Here is a 21,180-nt window from a genome sequence, read left to right on the forward strand (position 1 = left end):
CAGTGGGTGGTTTCCTCAGCAATAGATCTTGCTACCTAGTTACGGTGCATAGCTAAGAGCAATGGTGAGAACCTGTGTTATTTTAGAAGCTTCCTGGTCACAGTGGTGATTTAATATTTCCTCTTAGCACTGCCTGGTCTTCACAGCACCGCGTGGATTTTGGTAGGCTGTGCTTCATTTTAATTCATTTTCATTCAATTCTGCAGTGAATCCTCCAAGATTTTTAAATTTTCCTTTTAATTTCTTCAGCAACCCACTTATTGTTCAATAGTTGTTTAATTCCCATGGATTTGCGCTTTCTGAGGTTTCCTTTCTGTTGGCATCTACCCCTATTCAATGGAGGTCAGATAGAATACAGAAAATTCTTTAATTTTCCCTATATTTATTGAGAGTTGCTCTGTGGTATATTTTGGGAAAAAATTCATTCCATGGGTTGTTGAGCAGAGTGTGTATTCTACAGATGTCTATTTAATCCAGTTGACTCTGGTGTCATAAAGAACATTTTAATCGTATTTATTGATTCGATGTCTACATGTGTATGTGTGGGTATGTGCATTTCGCTGCACATGGAGGGAGGTCAGAACACATTGTAGGCATTGTTTCTCTCATTCCATCATGTGGATCTCAGAGACTGAGCTCAGGTGGTCAAGCTTCCCAGCAAATGCCTTTGATTTGTGGTGTCATTTAACTCTGATGTTTCTCTGAATGACCTGTCTCTTGGTGAAAATAGGGTACTGAAGCCACCTGCCATATTGGGATTAATCTGTGGTTTCACATGAAGTATTGTTTCTAGCTCTTCCAGAGTTACCTTCCTATTCGAATTGTCGCTCCTAGTTCTCTCTCTCTCTCTCTCTCTCTCTCTCTCTCTCTCTCTCTCTCTCTCTCTCTCTCTTCCTGTCCTCCTTGCACCCGATCCCTCCTGTTTCCATCCTCACTCCCCCATCTAGATACCCACCCCTTTCCCATGCTCTCCACCAGAAACCTAGTGCAATGGAAACTCCCAGGAATCTAAGACGGGGATCCTAGCTAAGACTCCTAGGAATGGGGCACACAGAACCTAAATCAGTCACCTCCTGTAGCCAGGCAAGACTTCCAATGGAGGGATTGGAACACCAAACCAGCCACAAAACTTTTGGCCTACATTTTGTTCTGCCTACAAGATGTGTTGGAGTAAAGGTGGTGAAGAGGTTTCGGGAGTGGCCAACCAATGACTGGTCCATCTTGAGACAGATGCCATGTAAGAGAGGGAGCCCACCCCTGACCCTGCCTGGAGTGCCAGGAACCAGAGGCTGGATGGCCCAGAGACCTAGAATAGAACCAAATATGAATGGCAGAAAAAAGTCAATGAGATGATTCCCAGCGATATTCTGCTATGCTCATAGACAGTTGGGTGTAACCCAGTTGTCATCAGAGAAGCTTCATCAGCAGCTGATGGGAACAAATGCTGTCAAACATTAGGCAGAGCTTAAGGAATTCCATGGAAGAAGGGGAGGGAGGCTTATAGGAGCCAGAGGGGTCAAGGATACCACAAGAAAATCCCCGGAATAAACTAACCTGGGCTTATAGGGGCTCACAGAGACTGAACCACCAACCAAGGTCTCTCCCTGGAAATGGGATAACAGGCATAGGACTGACCTAGGCCCTCCACATGCTATACAGTTGTGTAGCTTGGTCCTCTTGTGGGACTCTTAACAGCGGAAGCGGGGGCTATCACTGACCCTGTTGCCTGTCTTTAGGACCCTTTCCTCCTACTGGGTTGCCTTGTCTAGCCTTAATAGGAGAGGGCGTGAGTAGTCTTACTGCCATTTGGTATACCATGGCTGGTTGACATCTATGGGAGAACTGCCCTTTTCTGAAGCGGAGGAGTGGATGACTGGGGTGGAGGTGGGGGGGATCACTGGGAGGAGAGAAAGGGGGGGAAACTGTGGATATAAAATTAATTAATCAATCAGTTAAAAAGAAGCATTTGTTTTATGAATTGGGTGATGCAGTGTGCTTGCTGGATGTCTATAACTTTAACCCTCTCCTCATGGGTTGGCCCTTTAATGACTTTGATGCAATCTTTTCTATGTCTTCTAGGTAGGTTTTATTTTGTTTATTTTCTCAGGTATTGGAATAGTTAGGCCTACTTTTTTTTCTACTTCTGTTAGCTTGGGATATCTTTCCTATCACTTAGTTGGTACCTCTCTTGGATGGGGAGTTATCTTTCCTAGAGACAGGAAGAAATCTGGATCCTGTTTTCTAACTGAATCTGGTAGCACCAGAACTGAATCTCTTTCTATTGGGGAATTAGGACCATAAATATCCCGAGACTTATTACTAAAAATTGTTTATTAATTCCTGTTGTTTTGTTGATTTGTGTGCGTCTGTGTGTGTTTTCTTAGACCTCTTCTTGTCAACTGTTCTGGTATTGTTTATTTCCCCCCTGTGGCCTCTTGGGCATGTTACCTTCTCTTTACTCTAAAGCATTTCTTCTGGAATTCTCTGTATTGCTGGCTGTTGATCCTTTAGTTTGATTCCCTTAGTATGCTATTATTATGGGCAGTTTTTATTTATTCCTCAATTTTAATAGGTACTCTTTCCAGGTAGGATAACTTGGGTGGACAGTTGAGGTCTTTCAGAACTTGGAATACATTTTCCCAAGACCTTTAAAAGTTTCCATCAAACTATCATCTGATACTCTTCTTGACCTACCTCTATTATATGGCATGGCTTTTCTCTCTTTCATATTTTCATCTTTCTTTTGTTTGAGTTTTTAGTGTTTTAGCTATACTATTTCATGAGGCATTTCTTTTCAGGTTCTCTATTGTGCTTTCATTCTGTATTGGAAAATATGTACTATGGGCATCTCTCTCTAGATCTGAGAATTTTCCTTCAACAATTTTATTGAAAGTATTTGCTATGCCTTTGGCTTAGACTACTTCATATTCTTTGAATAGAATTAAAATACCTTGTCTCTTCAGGTGTCTTGAATTTTCTGAATATTCCATGCATTGGTGTTCTAGTCAGGGTTTCAATTGATACAATGAAAAATCATGACCGAAGCAACTTGGGGAGGGAAGCATTTATTCGGCTTACACTTCTGTATCACTGTTCATCACTGAAGGAAGTCAGCCAGACACACACACAGAGCAGGAACCTGGAGGCAGGAGCTGATGCAGAGGCCATAGAGGGATGCTGCTTATTAGCTTGCTCCCCATGGCTTGCTCAGTCTGCTCTCTTATAGAACCCGGGTCCACCAGCCCAGGGATGACATCACCCACAGTGGGCGGGGCCCTCCCATATCAACAAGGAATCAAGTGAGACCCCCTCCTCTCTGATGACTGTAGTCATGTCACCTTGATATAGGAAGCCAGGACAACTGACCCTTTGTTAACTCGAAACACAAGCAAGTCAGTATTAAGCTGTAACCTTTCCTTTCTATTTTTAAAAATGTATTTACTCATTTACCTTACATCCTGATTATAGCCTCTTCTCCTTCCTCTCATCCCAGGCCCATTCCCTCACCTCCTTCCCCTTCCCCCATGTCCCTTCCCTTTCTCCTCAGAGAAGAGGGGACCTCCTGTGGATATTGATCCGCTTTGGCATATCAAGTTGCAGTAGGACTAGACGCATCTTCTCCTATTGAGCCTAGCAAGGCAGCCCAGTTAGGGGGAAAGGGTCCAAAGACAGGCAACAGGGTCAGAGACAGCCCCTGCTCCAGTTGTTAGGGCTCCTGCCTGAAGACCAAGGCACATCTGTGTAGGGAGCCTAGGTCTGTTACACGCATGCTCTGTAGTTGGTGGTTCAGTCTCTGCCAGCCTCCACTGGCCCAGACTAGTCCATTCTCAATGTTTTCTTGTGGTGTCCTTAACCTCTCTGGGTCCTCCAATCCTCCCCTCAACCGTTGATTAGATTCCCTGAGCTCCTCCTAATGTTTGGCTGTGGGGCTCTGCATCCATTTCTGTCAGCTGCTGGGCGAAGCCTCTGAGGAGACAGTTATGCTGGGCTCCAGTCTGCATGTACAGCAGAGTGTCATCAATAGTGTCAGGGGTGGGCTGTCTTTCATGGCATGGGTCTTGAGTTCGGCCAGTCATTGTCTGGCCGTTTCTTCAATTTCTGCTCCATTTTTTTATTCCTGCAAGTCTTGTAGGCAGGACAAATTGTGGGTCTTAAGTCTTATGGCTGGATTGGTGTCCCCATTCCTCCACTGGAAATCTTGCCTGGTTACAGGAGGGGGCTATTCCAGGCTCCATATATCCTGCTGCTATGGGTCTTAGCTAGGGTCACCCTCATAGGTTTCTGGGAGTTTCCCTGTACTAGTACTAGGTTTCTAGTTCATTCCAGAACCTTTCCTTGTTCATTCCCAAGATTGCGCACATTAATAAATAACAACATAGAACATTTTACAAACTTAAAAAGTCACATAACCTTAAATATTCAAACACTTTAAAAAGTTGTCTCTTTAAAATATGCAGTCTCTTAAAACCCAGTCTTTGTAAAACTCCAAAATATCTCTCCTCTCTCTCTCTCTCTCTCTCTCTCTCTCTCTTTCTCTCTCAGTCTCTCTCTCTCTCTCTCTCAAAATTTAGTCTCACAACTGTGGGCTCCTATAAAATAAAAAATTAAATTAAATACTTCCTTACTTCAAGAGGGAAGAACCAGGGCAGTTACAATCTGAACAAAGCAAAACCAAACTCCAACGGTGTAAATATCTGGGATTCACTTGTGGATATTCTGTGCTTCTTCGAGGGGCCTGGGTTAATTTTCTGGAGCGCACACAGCTTGTCTTCTAAACTCGGGCAGGCTGCACTCAACTGCTACTGTTCTTGGTGGTCACCCCATGTTACCTGTCTCCCAAAATGCTGGGAACTTCTACTGCAGCCAGGCTGCACTTTTACTGGTAGCCCCTCATAGGCTCGCTTCCTCAACTCCTTGGCATGACTCCTTTAGTCCCGGGTCTTTAACTGCCACTGAGGCTGCACCTTCACCAACAGCCTCTCATGGCCTCTCACAGTGCCAAGCCTCAGCTGCTCTCCATGGCCCCTTCATGCCTTCAAAACAAGTTCCGCCTAGGTGTCTCTTACACTACCAAGTACAGCTGTCAGCATGAGGTACAACCGTGACTACCTTTGGAACACAGTTTCTGTGTGCTGACTCTGAGGCAACGTTTCACAGAGGATTTCACCTCAGTGATGCTGGCTTCTTCTCAATCACTGATAACGTCCAGCTCCACCTAACCAGCTTCCATTGTCCCAGTAATGCAAACAGTTCACTTCACAAACAGTTCACTTCAATGGTGCTGGTCTCTTGTTAATTACGGCTGACTCTTCATCTCCAGCTGACCAGAATGACAGAATCCTAATTCAAAATAGCAAACAGCCTTGCCAGGGTCTTTAAACTCCCTCTGAAACTTCACAAGCCAGGCTTCCACCATCTGCACCAAGACCTTCATTATCTTCCAAGCTCTCAACAGCTCACTGGACTCTCAACACTCAATGGCTTTTCTAGCCCAAAGTCCCAAAGTCCTTCCACAACCCTCCTCAAAATAATATGGCCAGGTCTTTCACAGCAATACCTGACTCTCCGGTACCAATCTTTGTCCTAGTTACAGTTACTATTGATGAGGAGAAAAGTGTTTATTTGGTGTATACTCCATCATAACTGTTCACCATTGAGGAAGTCAGGACAGGAACTCAAGCAAGGCTGGAACCTGGAGGCAGGAGCTGATGCAGAGGCCATGGAGGGGTGCTGCTTATTGGCTTGCTCCCTGTGGCTTGCTCAGTCTGCTTTCTTGTGGAACCCAGAATCACCAGCCCAGGGTTGGCCCCACCCACCGTGAGGTGGACCCTCCCACATCAATCACAGATTAAGAAAATGCCCTGCAGTCTTTCCTATAGCCCAATGTTATTGAAGTATTTTCTCAATTGAGCCTCATCCTCTCTGAGGACTTGAGCTTGTATTGAGTTGACATAAAACTAGCCAGGGCAATCAGTGTTAGAACATTTATAATTTTATGTGATCAGTGATCCAGTTCTATTTGTTCCATAGCCCAGACTGTTGTCTAGGCTTCCCATTTCCTAGTCTTTCCATTTCCCCTCTCATTCGGTTTTGATTTTCTTTGGTGTTTCTATCTCTTCATTGAATTTAATTCACGTCTTGAATTGTCTTTATCATTTTAGTTAGTCATTTGTGTCTTCCTGGACTTGAGTCAGTTTATTCCTGTCTTCCCTGCCAGTCAGGTGTTTAGCCCCCTTAGAGTTCTTTGAACTCACTGAACACATTTATACTTGCTCTTTTAATTCTGTATACTGCATTTTATTTAAGTCGTTTCTTTGTGGGGACTGTGGCTACAGTATTGGTGATTTAGGGGTGAGATGTACTGTCCTCTTGTTTTTTTCAACTGTGTTTTTTGTGATGGGACTTGGGCATCTGGAGTTATGGTTCTTTAGCTCATATATTTAACCCATCTGGACAGAGTGCAAAGGTAAGGCAGCAAGCTAGACAGCCTTCCAGGAGGCAGCACTGAGGGGCTTCTGTCTCTTATTGGGTCCAAGGCTGCAACCATTCACGAAGCAGTTAGAGCCATCACATGGAGTCTCTGGACAGCGAGAGTCCAGGGGCAGGAGGGATGGGTGGAGCCTGAGGTTGGGGCAGATTCTCTTACCAGATCCAGTCTAAGGCTACGGTAATGCTATGGAACAGTTGGCGTGAATGGACCTAGAGGCTGAGGGAACAGGGAACTAATGTGGGGTTGGAAGCCTCTTCCCAGTCTTCACAGGTCCACATAGAACAGACAGAACAACAAGTTCCATGGTAGGGGTTGGAGGGAGGCAGGACAGGGGCGGGATTTCTTACCAGGTCTGGGGCCATGGCCATAGATTCTGTATCTTCATAGGAAATGTCGACTGTTCAACTAAATAGATTTTACCCAAACTTGTTGAGCTGCTCACTGAAGATTTAACGATCCTTCTGTGTGTGTGTGTGTGTGTGTGTGTGTATGTTTATGTATGTGTGTGTGTGTATGTATGTGTGTGTATATGTATGTGTGTGTATGTGTGTGTATGTATATGTGTGTGTATGTGTGTGTGTATGTATGTGTGTGTATGTGTGTGTGTATGTGTGTGTATGTGTGTGTACGTGTGTGTATGCGTGTGTATATATATTAAATATTTTTAAAATTAAAAATATTTAAATGATAAAAACATTAAGAGTTAAATAAAGGGAGTCAATTTCTCATGCAAATGCAGACACATACACTCAGAGGCCCATAGGTCCTGCGGGATTCCCGACAGGACTGTAAGTTTGGGTGCACATTATCTTATCGTTTCATTTAACCTGCTGAAATGTATCATCTTACTTTAAAGAAGAAACCGCACACACGATAGAACACTGCAAGTCCTGGAATCCGCCACAACAGGAAACTTCTGAGATGCCAGGTGCTCCATGTCTCTGGCTCTTTTACCTGCTTGTTGGGGCCCTTGTCCCCCTCCCGGGTTGCGTCATCCAGCCTTGATATGAGGGTTTGTGCCTGGTCTTAGTGCGTCTTGTTATGCCTTATTCAGTTGATCTGAAGGGAATGAGAGGAGCAGTGGATCTGGGGGACAGGGGAGGTGGGGACAACTGGGAGGAGTGGGGAGAGGACGCTGTAGTAGGAATGTTTAAGAATGAAGAGAAAAAAGATTACATTAAAAGAAACTTTTCTTTTCTTTCTTTCTTTTTTTTTTTTAAATTTATTTATTATATTTTAAGTACACTGTAGCTATCTTCAGACTCACCAGAAGAGGGCATCAGATCCCATTACAGATGGTTGTGAGCCACCATGTGGTTGCTGGGATTTGAACTCAGGACCTCTGGAAGAGCAGTCAGTGCTCTTAACCACTGAGTCACCTCTCCAGCCCAAGAAACTTTTCTATAGCCAAAAAAATTCATCCAGAATGATCAATATAGAGATAAGGTTGTTGAAGTATAAAAATTTGTGTGTGTTGTGTATGTATGTGTGTGTGTGTGTGTATGTGTGTGTGTGTGTATGTGTGTGTGTGTGTGTGCACATGTATGTGTGCACATGTATATAGAGACCAGAGGTCAACCTCCTGTATGATTCCACAGGTGCTATGCATGTTGAATTTTGACATAGAATTCTCTTTGGCCTTGGGCTTACCAACTAGGTTGGCCAGTGAGCCTAAGAGGTCCTATGTCTCTAACTCTCCAGTGCTAGGATGACAGGCACATGTCACCATGTCCTGCTTTTTACATACATGTGCCACCATGTCCTGCTTTTTACAGACATGTGCCACCATGCCCTGCTTTTTACAGACATGTGCCACAATGTCCTGCTTTTTTACATATGTGTGCCACCATGCCCTGCTTTTTTACATATGTGTTCTACCATGTCCTGCTTTTTACATACATGTGCCACCATGCCCTGCTTTTTTACGTGTCCTAGGAAACTGAACTTAGTTCTCTGTGCTTGTGAAGTTCATACTTTACCAACAATGCTCTCCTCAGCCTTAAGACTACAGGATTTTAAGCAATATAAAAATTCTTCTCTAGGGGCTGGGGATTTAGCTCAGTGGTAGAGCACTTACCTAGGAAGTGCAAGGCCCTGGGTTTGGTCCCCAGCTCCGAAAAAAAGAACCGAAAAAAAAATTCTTCTCTAAAAAGAAATCTATCACTAATATACACTAATAAAAGTTTCTTTAAAAAAAAAAGAATTGTTTGGGCATCTATATATCCCTATAAATAAAGTCATTTACAAGTTAAAACATATTAGGTTGCATCAGATTTTCAATAGTAAGACCACATACCAGAAGACAATGGAGTAATATATTTTAAATATTCAAGACAGAACATGCGAGTCATGAATTTTACATCTAACCAAACTGACTGTCAAACTGAAACACTGTGAACAAATTCACAAGTAACCAGGAACAAGAGGTTATTGTTTCTGAAAAATCCATTGCAATGACAGGCTCTAGACAATCAAAATGTTTAAGAAGCATTCGCTCAGAGACAGAAAGGCCACCAAACTGCCAGAAGGTTTTTCTGTAATGACAAGTGCAAAATTAATAGAACTAGAACATCGGCATTCTGTAACCTGTGATGGATTCATGGATCTGGTAATGACCGGTAGCCAATACGAAAAACTACCAGATTGCAGATGTACCGTTTCTGACATACGTGTTCCACGCCAATCAGAAGTCGGGAGAAACAAACCCAACGCAAATCAGATGAGTCTCTAGGTCTAACCTCCACTTTATAAAATACAAGGGAAAGAATAATGCCGCATGCATGCAGTCAGAAAAACCATTCAGAACAAACCCGGACTTCATTAACAACTTAGGAAGAGGCATGGGCACAGTCTGAATACTCACAAAGTGGGATCATTTAGGGTACAAACTTACAGGTATAGCAGAGAAGGAGTATCTTTAATAGGTTAGCTGAGGTAGGAAGAACCATCAGAAATGTGACCGGCACCACTTCACCACCTGGGATCCTGGACTGGATAAAAAGGAGAAATGGATGCTCTACTTGGTCTGCTCTTTGGGGCTAGCACAAGTTAAACAGTTTTGTTCACCATAAAATTTCTCAAATATTTCCTATGCCTATGCATGTTATTGATAGAAAAGAAAACAGTTCCCAAACTCCTATGTTTGAATACTTGGATTCTAGTCGGTGGAACTGTATAGGAAGGATTAGGAGGTGTGGCCTTGTTGGGGAAGGTATCACTGGGGCAGGCTTAGAGGTTTCAAAAGATCAAGCCATTCCCAGTATGCTCTCTGGTTCCGGCTTGCAGATCAAGATGTGAATTCTTAGCTGCTGCTCCTGCTGTGCCTTTGTTATGGCATTGACTCTAACCCTCTGGGACAATAGGCCCTATTAAATGTGGTCTTTTTTGAAGTTGGTCTTGGTGTTTTGTCAGAACAATAGGGAAGTAACTGAGACAGACAGTAAAGTGCCTGCCACACAAGTAGGAGGACCTGATTTCTGATCTACAATGCCCACTTCAGAAGCTGACTATGGTGTTGCACGTCTCTAAACTGGGCGATAGGGATGTGGAAACAAGAGGATCATCAGAGGAGGCTGGAGAGCCAGCCTAGTCAAATCTGTGAGCTCCAAGTTTGATGAGAGACTCTGCCTCAAAAAATAGTAGGTAGAAGGGAAGGGGAGAAGGCATGGGGGTTTGTGGAGGGGAGATTGGGAAGGGGAGGACAACATTTGAAATGTTAATAAATTAAAAAAAAAAACAACAACAAAAAATTAAGGTGGACAGAAACTGAGGGAAACACCCAGCATTGATCTTGGGCCTCCGTATACATATGTACATATACGCATGCACACACACAAACAACAACACACATTCAGCAAATTTCTGGTTGGAATCAGTAACAGTTCCAATACGGTAGGAGGCATAATGTCATAGAGGAAGTCAAGAATAGCACATTGTGTGTCATAGCAGATGTCCTATGGCATATGATAACCAGGCCTTGGAATGGCCCATGATGTCAGTTCAGGAGTGCATTCCATTCTGTACCTAGACGGAGAATTTAGTATATGTATAGGTACCGAGAATTTTGTTACTTCGCACACGACTATTAAGAGCTAGGGTGCGGATGCCTAGGGCTATTGCTCAGTGGTAGTGTCTGCCTAACAGGTACAAGGTCCTAGGTTCAATCCTCACTATTGCCACCAAATCGGGGTGGGGGGCACTGGAGAGGTGACTCAACAGTTAATAATGCTTGTTGCTCTTGCAGAGGACCCCAGTCCAGTTCCGGGCACTCATATCATGAACTCAACAATCACCCGTAACTCCAATTCCACAGAGTATGGTCCTTCTGACCTCCAAGAGCACCAGGCACACATAGGTTACCCAGACATACGTGCGGGCAAAGCACTCATGCACACAAAAGAAAAATAAGACGCTTAACGAGAGCTGGGGATACAGCTGTGGGCGTGCCTCTTCGTAATAATCTCCTCAGGTCCAGAGGCAAGAGTGGAGGATTTAGAGGACTGAAAGGCAGAGGTAAGAAGAAGATTAGAGAGATGACAACTTGCGTGGAGCAAACATTTCTACCACACATCTGCTCCGTCCCAGCGCTGATCCCGAGGCGCCCGCTACCATTGACGAAGTGCATTCTTCTACGCATGCGCATGCGTTTAAGCCCATGTGCCGGATGGAAGGGAGGCTTTCTCACTTATAGGCGTCCTTTTGTGTCACTAATGAGATTCAGCCCATTCTCCTACCTCGTCCTCTGTTCACCTCACAGTCTGTCGCAGAGAATCTTCTTTCGTATTGTTCTTTTGTTTTGTGCAATTTGATGAACACTGTCCTGTGAATGGGTGGTTCGTTCAGCTGTTAGCAGTGTGTCGCTGGTCACATTTTGCTCTCACAACCAGTGCTGAGTAAAATCTTTTGAATCCTGCATATATTTCTTGATAACAGGTATGATAGGTAGAGTTCTGCACTGTAGGGCATGCTCGCTGAAAAAATTAGTAAACACCATTAAATCCTCAATGTGTGAGACTGTTTCCCGCTGTTGTTACTGTTGCTTTTCATTGTTTCCCAGTCTGTCATTGTGTTAATTCGCATATCTTTTGATTACTTGTGGCTAAGTATCTTCTCACATGCTTGCTTCCTATACATTTCTGTTCAACTTTCTATTTAATTTCTGTTGCCTTTTTAAATTAGGAATGTTTTCCTTCTTGCTAGTACATGTTGACTGTCTCAATCATAAGCAAGTTATTGCAAATATTCTCTCAGGTAAATAATTTGTCTATTTTGATTGTTATGTCTTTTGTCATACAGAAGGTTTCATTTTGACACAACCAATGCCTTGTCTTAAACTATGGACTTTGCATTTTGTATCCTTTTTTTCTTTTTATTAATTTATTTATCTCCTTGACAAATCGATCACAGCTTCCCCTCCCTCCTCTTTCCCCAGCCCATTCTCTTACCCTTTGTCTTAGTCAGGGTTTCTATTCCTGCACAAAACATCATGACCAAGAAGCAAGTTGGGGAGGAAAGGGTTTATTCAGCTTTCACTTCCACATTGCTGTTCATCACCAAAGGAAGTCAGGACTGGAGCTCAAGCAGGTCAGGAAGCAGGAGCTGATGCAGAGGCCATGGAGGGGTGTTACTTACTGGCTTGCTTCCCCTGGCTTGCTCCGCTTGCTTTCTTATAGAACCCAGTACCACCAGCCCAGGGAAGGCATCACCCACAATGGGCTGGGCCCTCCCACCTTGATCACTAGTTGAGAAAATGCCTTACATCTGGGTCTCATGGAGGCATTTCCTCAAGGGAGGCTCCTTTCTCTCTGATGACTCCAGCTTGTGTCAAGTTGAAATACAAAACCAGCCAGTACAATTGAACCCTTGTCAACTTGATACACAGACACATCACTATTAAGCCTCAACCCTTAATTTCTTATTCATCCCCAAGATCTAAATAACTTTAAAAGCCCCACGGTCTTTACAAATTCTTACATATTAAAATTTCAATTCCTCCTTTCTGCTCTTTGGCGATGCTGAGGAATCATCACTGAAGGCTCTCATCACCCTGTCACCATGTCTAAGTCAGAGTCTTCCAAGGAGCCGGAACAGCTGCAGAAGCTCTTTGTTGGAGGGCTGAGCTTCGAAGCAACACTCGAGAGTCTGAGTCTGACAAGCCATTTTGAGCAATGGGGAACACTCACCGACCATGTGGTAATGAGAGATCCGAACACCAAGAGATCCAGGGGCTTTGGGTTTGTCACATACGCCACTGTGGAGGAAGTGGATGCTGCCATGAATGCAAGGCCACACAAGGTGGGTGGAAGAGCTGTGGAACCTAAGAGAGCTGGGTCATGAAAGATTCTCAGAGACCAGGTGCCCACTTAACTATGAAGAAGATCTTTGTTGGCGGTGTTAAAGAAGACACTGAAGAACATCGCCTACGAGATTATCTTGAGCAGAATGGGAAAACTGAAGTGACTGAAATTACGACTGACAGAGGCAGTGGAAAAGAGGGACTTCGCTTTTGTCACCTTTGATAACAATCTGTGGATAAGATTGTTATTCAGAAATACTCTACTGTGAATGGCCACAACTGTGAAGTAAGAAAGGCTCTGTCGAAACAAGAGATGGCTAGTGCTTCGTCCAGCCAGAGAGGTCGAAGTGGTTCCAGAAACTTTGATGTGGTCGTGGAGGTGGTTTTGGTGGCAGCCATGGTGATGGTTGATATGGTGGCAGTGGGGATGGCTATAAAGGATTTGGCAATGACCGAAGCAATTTTGGAGGTGGTGGAAGTTACAATGATTTTGGCAATTACAACATCCAGTCTTCAAATTTTGGACCGATGAAAGGAGGAAACTTCGGAGGCGGGGGCTCTGGCCCTTATGTTGGCGGAGGCCAGGACTTTGCTAAACCACGAAACCAAGGTGGCTATGGAGGTTCCAGCAGCAGCAGTAGCTAAGGCAGTGAGAGGAAGTTCTAATTACAGCCAGGAAACAAAGCTTATCAGGAGTGGAGAGCCAGAGACGTGACAGGGAAGCTACAGGTTACAACAGATTTGTGAACTCAGCCAAGCACAGTGGTGGCAGGGCCTAGCTGCTACAAAGAAGACATGTTTTAGACAGTACTCATGTGTGTGGGCAAAAACTCCAGGACTGTATCTGTGACTAACTGTATAACAGGTTATTTTAGTTTCTGTTCTGTGGAAAGTGTAAAGCATTCCAATGAAGGGTTTTACTGTAGACCTTTCTCACCCATGCTGTTGATTGCTAAATGTAAAAGTCTGATCATGACGTTGAATAAATGTGTCTTTTCTTTTTTTTAAATGTGCTGTGTAAAGTTAGTCTACTCTGAAGCCATCTTGGTAAACTTCCTCAACAGTGTGAAGTTAGAATTCCTTCAGGGTGGTGCCAAATTCCATTTGGAATTTATTTATGGTTGCTTGGGTGAGGAAGCCATTGTCTTCAAAAACCTTGGTGCTGCTAAACTGTCAGTTACTGTTGTACCTTAATGAGTTTCATCATTGAAAGGGTCATCCAAGCAAGATCACAATTTGGTTATGAAGTGGTTGTTGGAACACCCTATGCAATAACAAAATTGAGTAACGGTATCAGATAAAATAACAGATGGGAATGAAGCTTGTGTATCATTTGTTATCATGTGTACTCAATAAACGATTTAATTCTCTTGAAAAAAATTCCATTCTTTTAAAATATCCAATCTCTCTTAAAATTCAAAGTCTTTTTTCAATTCAAAGTCTCTTAATTGTGGGTGCCACTAAAATACTTTTTTTCAAGAGGGAAAAATATCAGGACACGGACACAATCAAAAGCAAACTCAAACTCTAATCGTCTAATGTCTGAGATCTACCCACAATCTTCTGGGCTCCTCCAAGGGCTTGGGTCACTTCTCCAGCTCTGCCCTTTGTAGCACACACCTTGTCTTCTAGGCTTCAGATGCCTGTACTCCACTGCTGCTGCTACTGTTCTTGGTGGTCATCCCATGGTTCTGGCATCTTCAAAACACTGCTGTCTTCCACTGTAACTCTTCATGGTGCCAAGCCTCAACTCCTTTGCATGACCCCTTCAGTCCTGGGCCATCAACTACAACTGAGGCTGCACCTTCACCAACGGCCTTCCATGGCCTCTCACAGTGCCCAGCCTCAGCTGCTCTTCCTGAACCCTCCATGCCTTCAAAACCAGTACCACCTGGGCGACTCTTACACATTACCAAGTCCAGCCACAGCCTTAACACTTCCCAGAAGATACCAACTTCTGTCTTAGTTAGGATTTTTCTGCTGTGAACAGACACCATGACCAAGACAAGTCTTATAAATGACAACATTTCATTGGGGCTGGCTTACAGGTTCAGAGGTTCAGTCCATTATCATCAAGGCAGGAGCAGGGCAGCATCCAGGCAGGCATGGTGCAGGAGGAGCTGAGAGTTCTACATCTTCATCTGAAGGAAGCCAGGAACAAACTGGGCCTCAGGCAGCTAGGAGGAGGGTCTCACAGCCCACCCCCACAGTGACACACTTCCTCCAACAAGGCCACACCTCCTAATAGTGCCACTTCCTGGGCCAAGCACATGTAAACCATCTCACTCTCCCATGCATCCACCCTCCGCCCCCACTTCTCAGAAAAGGAGAGGCTTCCCATGGATGTCAACCAGCCTTGCCATATCAAGTTGAAGTAAGACTAGGCATATCTTTTTCTGTCAAGGCTAGATGAGGCAGCCCAATTAGGAGAAAGGGATCTAAGGGCAGGCGATGTGGTCAGAAACAGCCCCTGACATTTTGTGTCTTTCGAAGCTGTGTTTTCTAAAACCATGCTAGATTTCTTTCTACTATTTCAAGGAGTCTGTTCTACATTGCACGCTTCCCTTCTGTCTTTTGTTTTTGGTGCTGTGTACTTGTTGGGACTCAATGGAGGTCCTTGGACATGCTAAGCCTAAATCCACCAAGTTCATGCCTACTTTGTACATTTTGTTCTTTAATAAACTTAGACCTTGCCCTTAAAATGTTAGAAATTTTACTTTCTTCCTTTGTGGGATAGCTAACTGCCCTGATGTCATTTATAAATTAATCATTGGTTTCTCTGTGGATCTGAGATATCACACTCTGGTATAAATAAACCTGTTTTTATACATTGTATTCTGTCCCTTGTTCTGTTTCCCAGGGCTTCTCTATTATGTTGCCAAAGCTTTATATGTTTCAATGCAAGAGTTCCCTCCCATTCTTCTTCCTCATTTCCATGGTTCTGAGGATGTAACTCAAGATCTCACAGATGCTGGGCATGCATTTTGCTGCTGCACTACGTCCAGCCCTAACTTGTGTGTGTGTGTGTGTGTGTGTGTGTATGTGTGTCTGCCTGTCTATTTCTCTCTCTCTCTCTCTCTCTCTCTCTCTCTCTCTCTCTCTCTCTAATTTATATATAAGTATACTGTCACTGTCTTCAGACACACCAGTAGGGGGTACCAGATCCCATTACAGATGGTTGTGAGCCACCATGTAGTTGCTAGGAATTGAACTCAGGACCTCTGGAAGAGCAATCATTGCTCTTAACCACTAAGCCATCGCTCCACCCCACCCCACCCTGCCCCCCAACTTGTTTGAAAGAACACATTTGCCATTATTATGTGTATGCTGTCCCCCATTCATTTTGAAACTGATGATTGAATTTAGACAGCTCTTATCAGATCAGAAATAGAAATGTCTTTGATGAAGAGTATCTACTAGAAAAAAAATAGGAGGGCATCTTACTTGGGAAATAGAATCAATTTCCTTGGAACTAGAAATAAGACACGAATAAGACAGGCGAGACAGGAATGTTTGCTACAATGGTTAGTATACAGTGTTGCATTTGAAGTTCTAAGCAATGCCATAGAATAGGAAGAAAGATCCATGAGGTGAATGGGTTACAAAGTGTAAAACTGATGTCAAAATGTTGAAAACCTCAGAGATGCCATTAGAAGTCGAATGAATTATTCCATCATGGAGATTTCTCATCCAATGCTGCTCTCGGCTTTCAGTCCTGAATAGTTTAAATTCACTTTTGATTTCCTCTGAGGTACTGTATCCTGTGTGGCTTGGGTTCTGGAACTCTAGATAGAGGCAGTGATGGAATGAAGAAAGGACAAACACAGACACGCATACAGAAGAGCTGGGCTCAGGTGGGCCATGAACCAACTGCACAGGAACACAGAATCTCAGGTTGTGTTTATTAGGTACACTCCAAGGGGAGGGGTTGGCTAGTCTCTCTAAAGGTTGTATTAGATCGTTGTATGTCAACTTGCCACAAGCTGAAGTATCTAAGAGGAGGGAGCCTCAGTTAAGAAAATGCCTCCATAAGATCAGGCTGTGTAGGTAAGCCTAAAGCATATAGTGTAAATTAATGATGGATGGGAAGGGTGGGAGGGACCCAACCTATTGTGGCTGAGGCTGGTGGTCCTGGGTTCTATAAGAAGTGAGGCTGAGCAAACTAAGGGGAGCAAGCCAGTAAGCAGCACCCATACATGGCCTGTGCATCAGCTCCTGCCTTCAGGCTCCAGTCTTACTTGAACTCCTGTCCTGACTTCCTTCTATGATGAGCAATGATATGGAAGTGTAAGTCATATACACGCTTTCTCCCTCAAGTTGCTTTGGTAATGGTGTTTCCTCATAACAATAGTAACCCTAACTAGGACAGAGGTGCTGTAGGCTGGCAGTCTCAGACTTTAAGCACCGGGGAGAAAGGGACCACAGTTGCTGGGTTTAGCACATTGATTAATAGTTCATAAGCTTGTCCTTTGTACATAGGGTCAACATTTGCACTCAGACCACAGGAAAGTTTTGCCATTTCTGAGCCTGATCCATATGGGGAAGGCGTTGCAATTTCCTATAGGTCTGAGTCCTTGGTCTTCAATATTGACACATTCATTCCTGACTGGGGAGAGGAAATTAGTTTCAAATACTTTGCTTTCTGTTTTAAACCACTTTTTTATGATATGGTCAAGACATAACAACTTGCAAGAATTTAATGTCTTGAAAAGTTTGGAGTTTAATGTGCATCTATAAACCCATCAACACAATGGATGTAAAAAACATCCATTTGTTTTTCTTATTAATTTTCTATATTTTCATGCTTCTCTGTGGTAGGTAGATGGTATTTGACTGGTTTCTGCTTGAGGAATTCGCTGCTATTTTCTGTCTAGCACATTTTCTATATGCTAGTAACTATGACTGTCTTAGTTCCTTTTCTATGCTGTGAAGAGACACTATGACCAAGTCAACTCTTTCTTTCTTTCTTTCTTTCTTTCTTTCTTTCTTTCTTTCTTTCTTTCTTTCTCTTTCTTTCTTTCTTTCTTCCTTCCTTCCTTTCTTTCTTTCTTTCTTTCTTCCTTCCTTCCTTCCTTATTCCTTCCTTTCTTTCTGTCTTGACTCACTTTTCATTCAATAATGAATAAATCAATTAACATGAGTTTATAAGATTTTTGTTGTTTCTGTTGTTGTTGATATCTATTTTTAATCTATGGTGGCCAAATAGGATACAGGGGGTTATTTCAATTTTCTTGTATCTATTGAGACTTGCTTTGTGTTAAGTATGTGGTCAATTTTGGAGAAAGTTCTATGAGTTGCTGAGAAGAAGGTATATTATTTTGTGTCTGCATGAAACACCCTGTAAATATCTGCTAGGCCCATTTATGATGTCATTGAATTCTAACATTTATCTGTTTAGTTTCTGTGGGGATGACCTATCAGTGAGAGTGGGGATTGGAGTCTCCTACTATCACTTGTGTCATTTAAGCCAGAATAATGTTTCCTTTATGAACTCAGGTGCCCGTATTTTGGTGAATATATGTTTAGACTTGCAATATCCTCTTGGTGGACTTTTCCTTTGTCGAGTATGCGATGTCCTTTTCTCTCTTCTGATTAGTGTTGGCTTGAAGTCTATCTTGTCAGGTATTAAAATGAGTGTGTCTGCCTGCTTCCTGTTCCATTTGGTTAGAAACATGCTGTGCCCAGGGAGTGGCACTATTAGGTGTGTCACTGTGGGCGTGGGCCTTTAAGACCCTCATCCTAGCTGCCTGGAAGTCAGTCTTCCATGAGCAGCCTTCAGATGAAGATGTAGGACTCTCAGCTCCTCCTGCACCATGCCTGCCTGGATGCTGCCCTGCTCCCACCTTGATGACAATGGACTGAACCTCTGAACCTGTACGCCAGCCCCATTAAATGCTGCCCTTTAGTGTCTGTTCACAGCACTAAAACCCTAAGACAAACACTCTTTTTATCCTGATGCATCTTCAATGGTAAGGTATGTTTCTTAGATGCAGAAGGAGGGATCCTGTTTTATAATCCTATCTGTTCATCTGTGTATTTATTCAGGAATTGGGACTATTGGTACTGAAGGTCATCAATGACCAGTGTTGATTCCTGTTATTTTGTTGCTATGGTGAGTTTTTCTTCCCATCTTTTAATTTGCTGTTCTGGGATTATTTATTCCCTGCGTTTTCATGGGTGTGGTTAATCTCTTCAGATTGAAGTTTTTTGTTTTTTTGTTTTTTGTTTTTAATGATGTCTTCTGAAAAGCTGGGCTAGTAAATACATGTTTCTTAAATTTGGTTTGATTATGAAGTGTTTTCTCTCTCCATCTATTGTGATTGAAAATTTTTCTAGGTATAGTAGTCTGGTCTGGTATCTCTGAGCTTTTAGATCTTGCAGAACATTCACAGAGGCCCTTGTGGCTCTTAGGGTCTCCACCGAGAAGTTAGGTGTTACTGTAATGGGTCTTCCTTTATATGCTATTTGGTCTTTCCCCTTGCAGCTTTTAAAATTTGTTCTGAGAATTTAGTGCTTTGATCGTGCATTGTGGGGAATTTCTTTCTGGTCTAATCTATTTGATGCTAATTATGCTTCTTATACCGTGATAGGCATCTCCTTTAGGTCAGGCAAATTTTCTCCCATGATTTGGTTGGAGTATTTTCTCTTCCTTCGACCTGGATTTCTTCTTCCTCTATTCCTATTATTCGTAGATTTAGTCTTTGCATAGTGTCTTGGATTTTCTGGATGTTTTGTGCCTTGATTTTTTTTTTCTGTTAGCTGTAACATTTTCTTTGGCAGGGAAATCCCTGTCTTCTATCTTGTTTTCAGTGCCTGAGATTATTTCTTGTAAGTCTTGTTCTCTGTTCGTAAGACTTATCTCTGAGAGTTGGTTTTGCTCGATTTTTTTTTCTTTCCAGTTTTTCCTCAATTTGGATTTTCTTTAGTGACTTGATTTCTACTTCCAGATGTTGAACTGTTTTATTTATTTCCTTCTGTTGTTCTCATATTAAGGGGTTTATTTGTATCCTCTTAGAGGTCCCTGAGCATATCCGTAAGAACAACTTTGAAGTACTTGTCTTGTGTTCCAGCCATATTATTTTTCTCAGGGCTTACTGTGGGAGAGTTGCTGGGTTCTGGTGGAGGCGTATTATTCCTGGTGCTGATGGCTATGTTTTTGCAGTGGCATTTAGGCATCTCTGGTTTTGTGATGATTGTCATCAAAGGTGCTGATATCTGGTCTTGTCATCGTTGGGTGGCTGTTCTGTTCCTTGGTGTCTGTTGCCCTCTCTGAATCTGAGGAAACTGCAGGGACAGTGGGTTGCCTGGTAGGCAGTGCTTCTTTGTCCCTGCCAGGTGTGGCCCCTGGGGGTTCCAGGAAGAATGTGTTCTAGGTATTGGGGACTAGCGCTAAAGAATAGACATGGGCTAGAAGAGTAGGGGGTTCTGGAAGTGTCTACAGGAAGGAAACCTGGTTCTTCCACAAGGTTTGACAAAGTCCCCAGCAGGAAGTGAAGTCAGAGAGTAAGAGGTGGGCTTACATCTCAGAGACTGGAGAATTGCTAATGGGAAACAGAAAGGAGAGTGAAGATGGATTATCTGACTCCTAGGCAGGCGTGGTCCGTGGATTCCCAGTTAGAGTTCCTAAAGGTAGGTTTACTTTCAGGCCTTGTTAATACAGTGCTGTAGCAAATAACTGTATCAGTGCACATGCATAAGTATGCAAACCAGACACTGACGATGTCCCCATGTCCTTGGGCATTTGCTGAGGAGGTGTGACCTAGTCGGAGAAGGTATGGAACTAGAGGCATGCTCCGAGGGTTTCTGACCTGTTGCCCTCTCTGCCTCGTGCTTGCCGTTCAAGGTGGGAGCTCTCTGCTTCTGCTCCAGATGCCATGGTTGTTGCTTTTACTTCACCACTGTGGACCCTTACCCTCTGGAACCGTAAGCCCACCCAAACTGTCTTCTATAAGTTGCCTTGGTCATAGTGTTTTATCACAGCAACAGAAAAGCATCGAATACCAGCACTGTCTGTGCCTGCCCATCTCTCTATAGCCTTGTAGGTTCTGGAACATTCTGGTATGTGTTAATGTAAATACAATCATTATTTAATGTGCAGTTTTCTCATAAGTTGGACCTCTCCATGATTTAAATGGCTACCACTTGTTCTTAACTGTTTATCTTAACAAATATTGAATATTTGATCCTAGAGGGCATCCAGTGTAGTTTAATGGTTTTCTTCAGTTAAAATACTCCCACTTGGAGGGAAGCTCTTTAAAGGACACAAGATAGAAAAAAGGTAAAGCAGTATATTCTAAGGGGAGATGACACATTCCCTCCTGCAGGGCTAGTTAAAACACTGAACAACTCAAAGATTTTCAAAAAGTCCCTGAAATTGACTTGTGGTGTTTTGAAT

General features: G+C 43.2%; 1 pseudogene; it reads left to right on the top strand.

Moving 5' to 3' along the window:
- Positions 1-12,544: 12,544 nt before the first annotated feature.
- Positions 12,545-13,967, top strand: Hnrnpa1-ps4 (heterogeneous nuclear ribonucleoprotein A1, pseudogene 4; annotated as a pseudogene).
- The last annotated feature ends 7,213 nt before the right edge of the window (positions 13,968-21,180 follow it).

The sequence above is a fragment of the Rattus norvegicus genome, chromosome 7 (assembly GCF_036323735.1).
Source record: "Rattus norvegicus strain BN/NHsdMcwi chromosome 7, GRCr8, whole genome shotgun sequence".
In the NCBI taxonomy this organism is placed as follows: domain Eukaryota; kingdom Metazoa; phylum Chordata; class Mammalia; order Rodentia; family Muridae; genus Rattus; species Rattus norvegicus.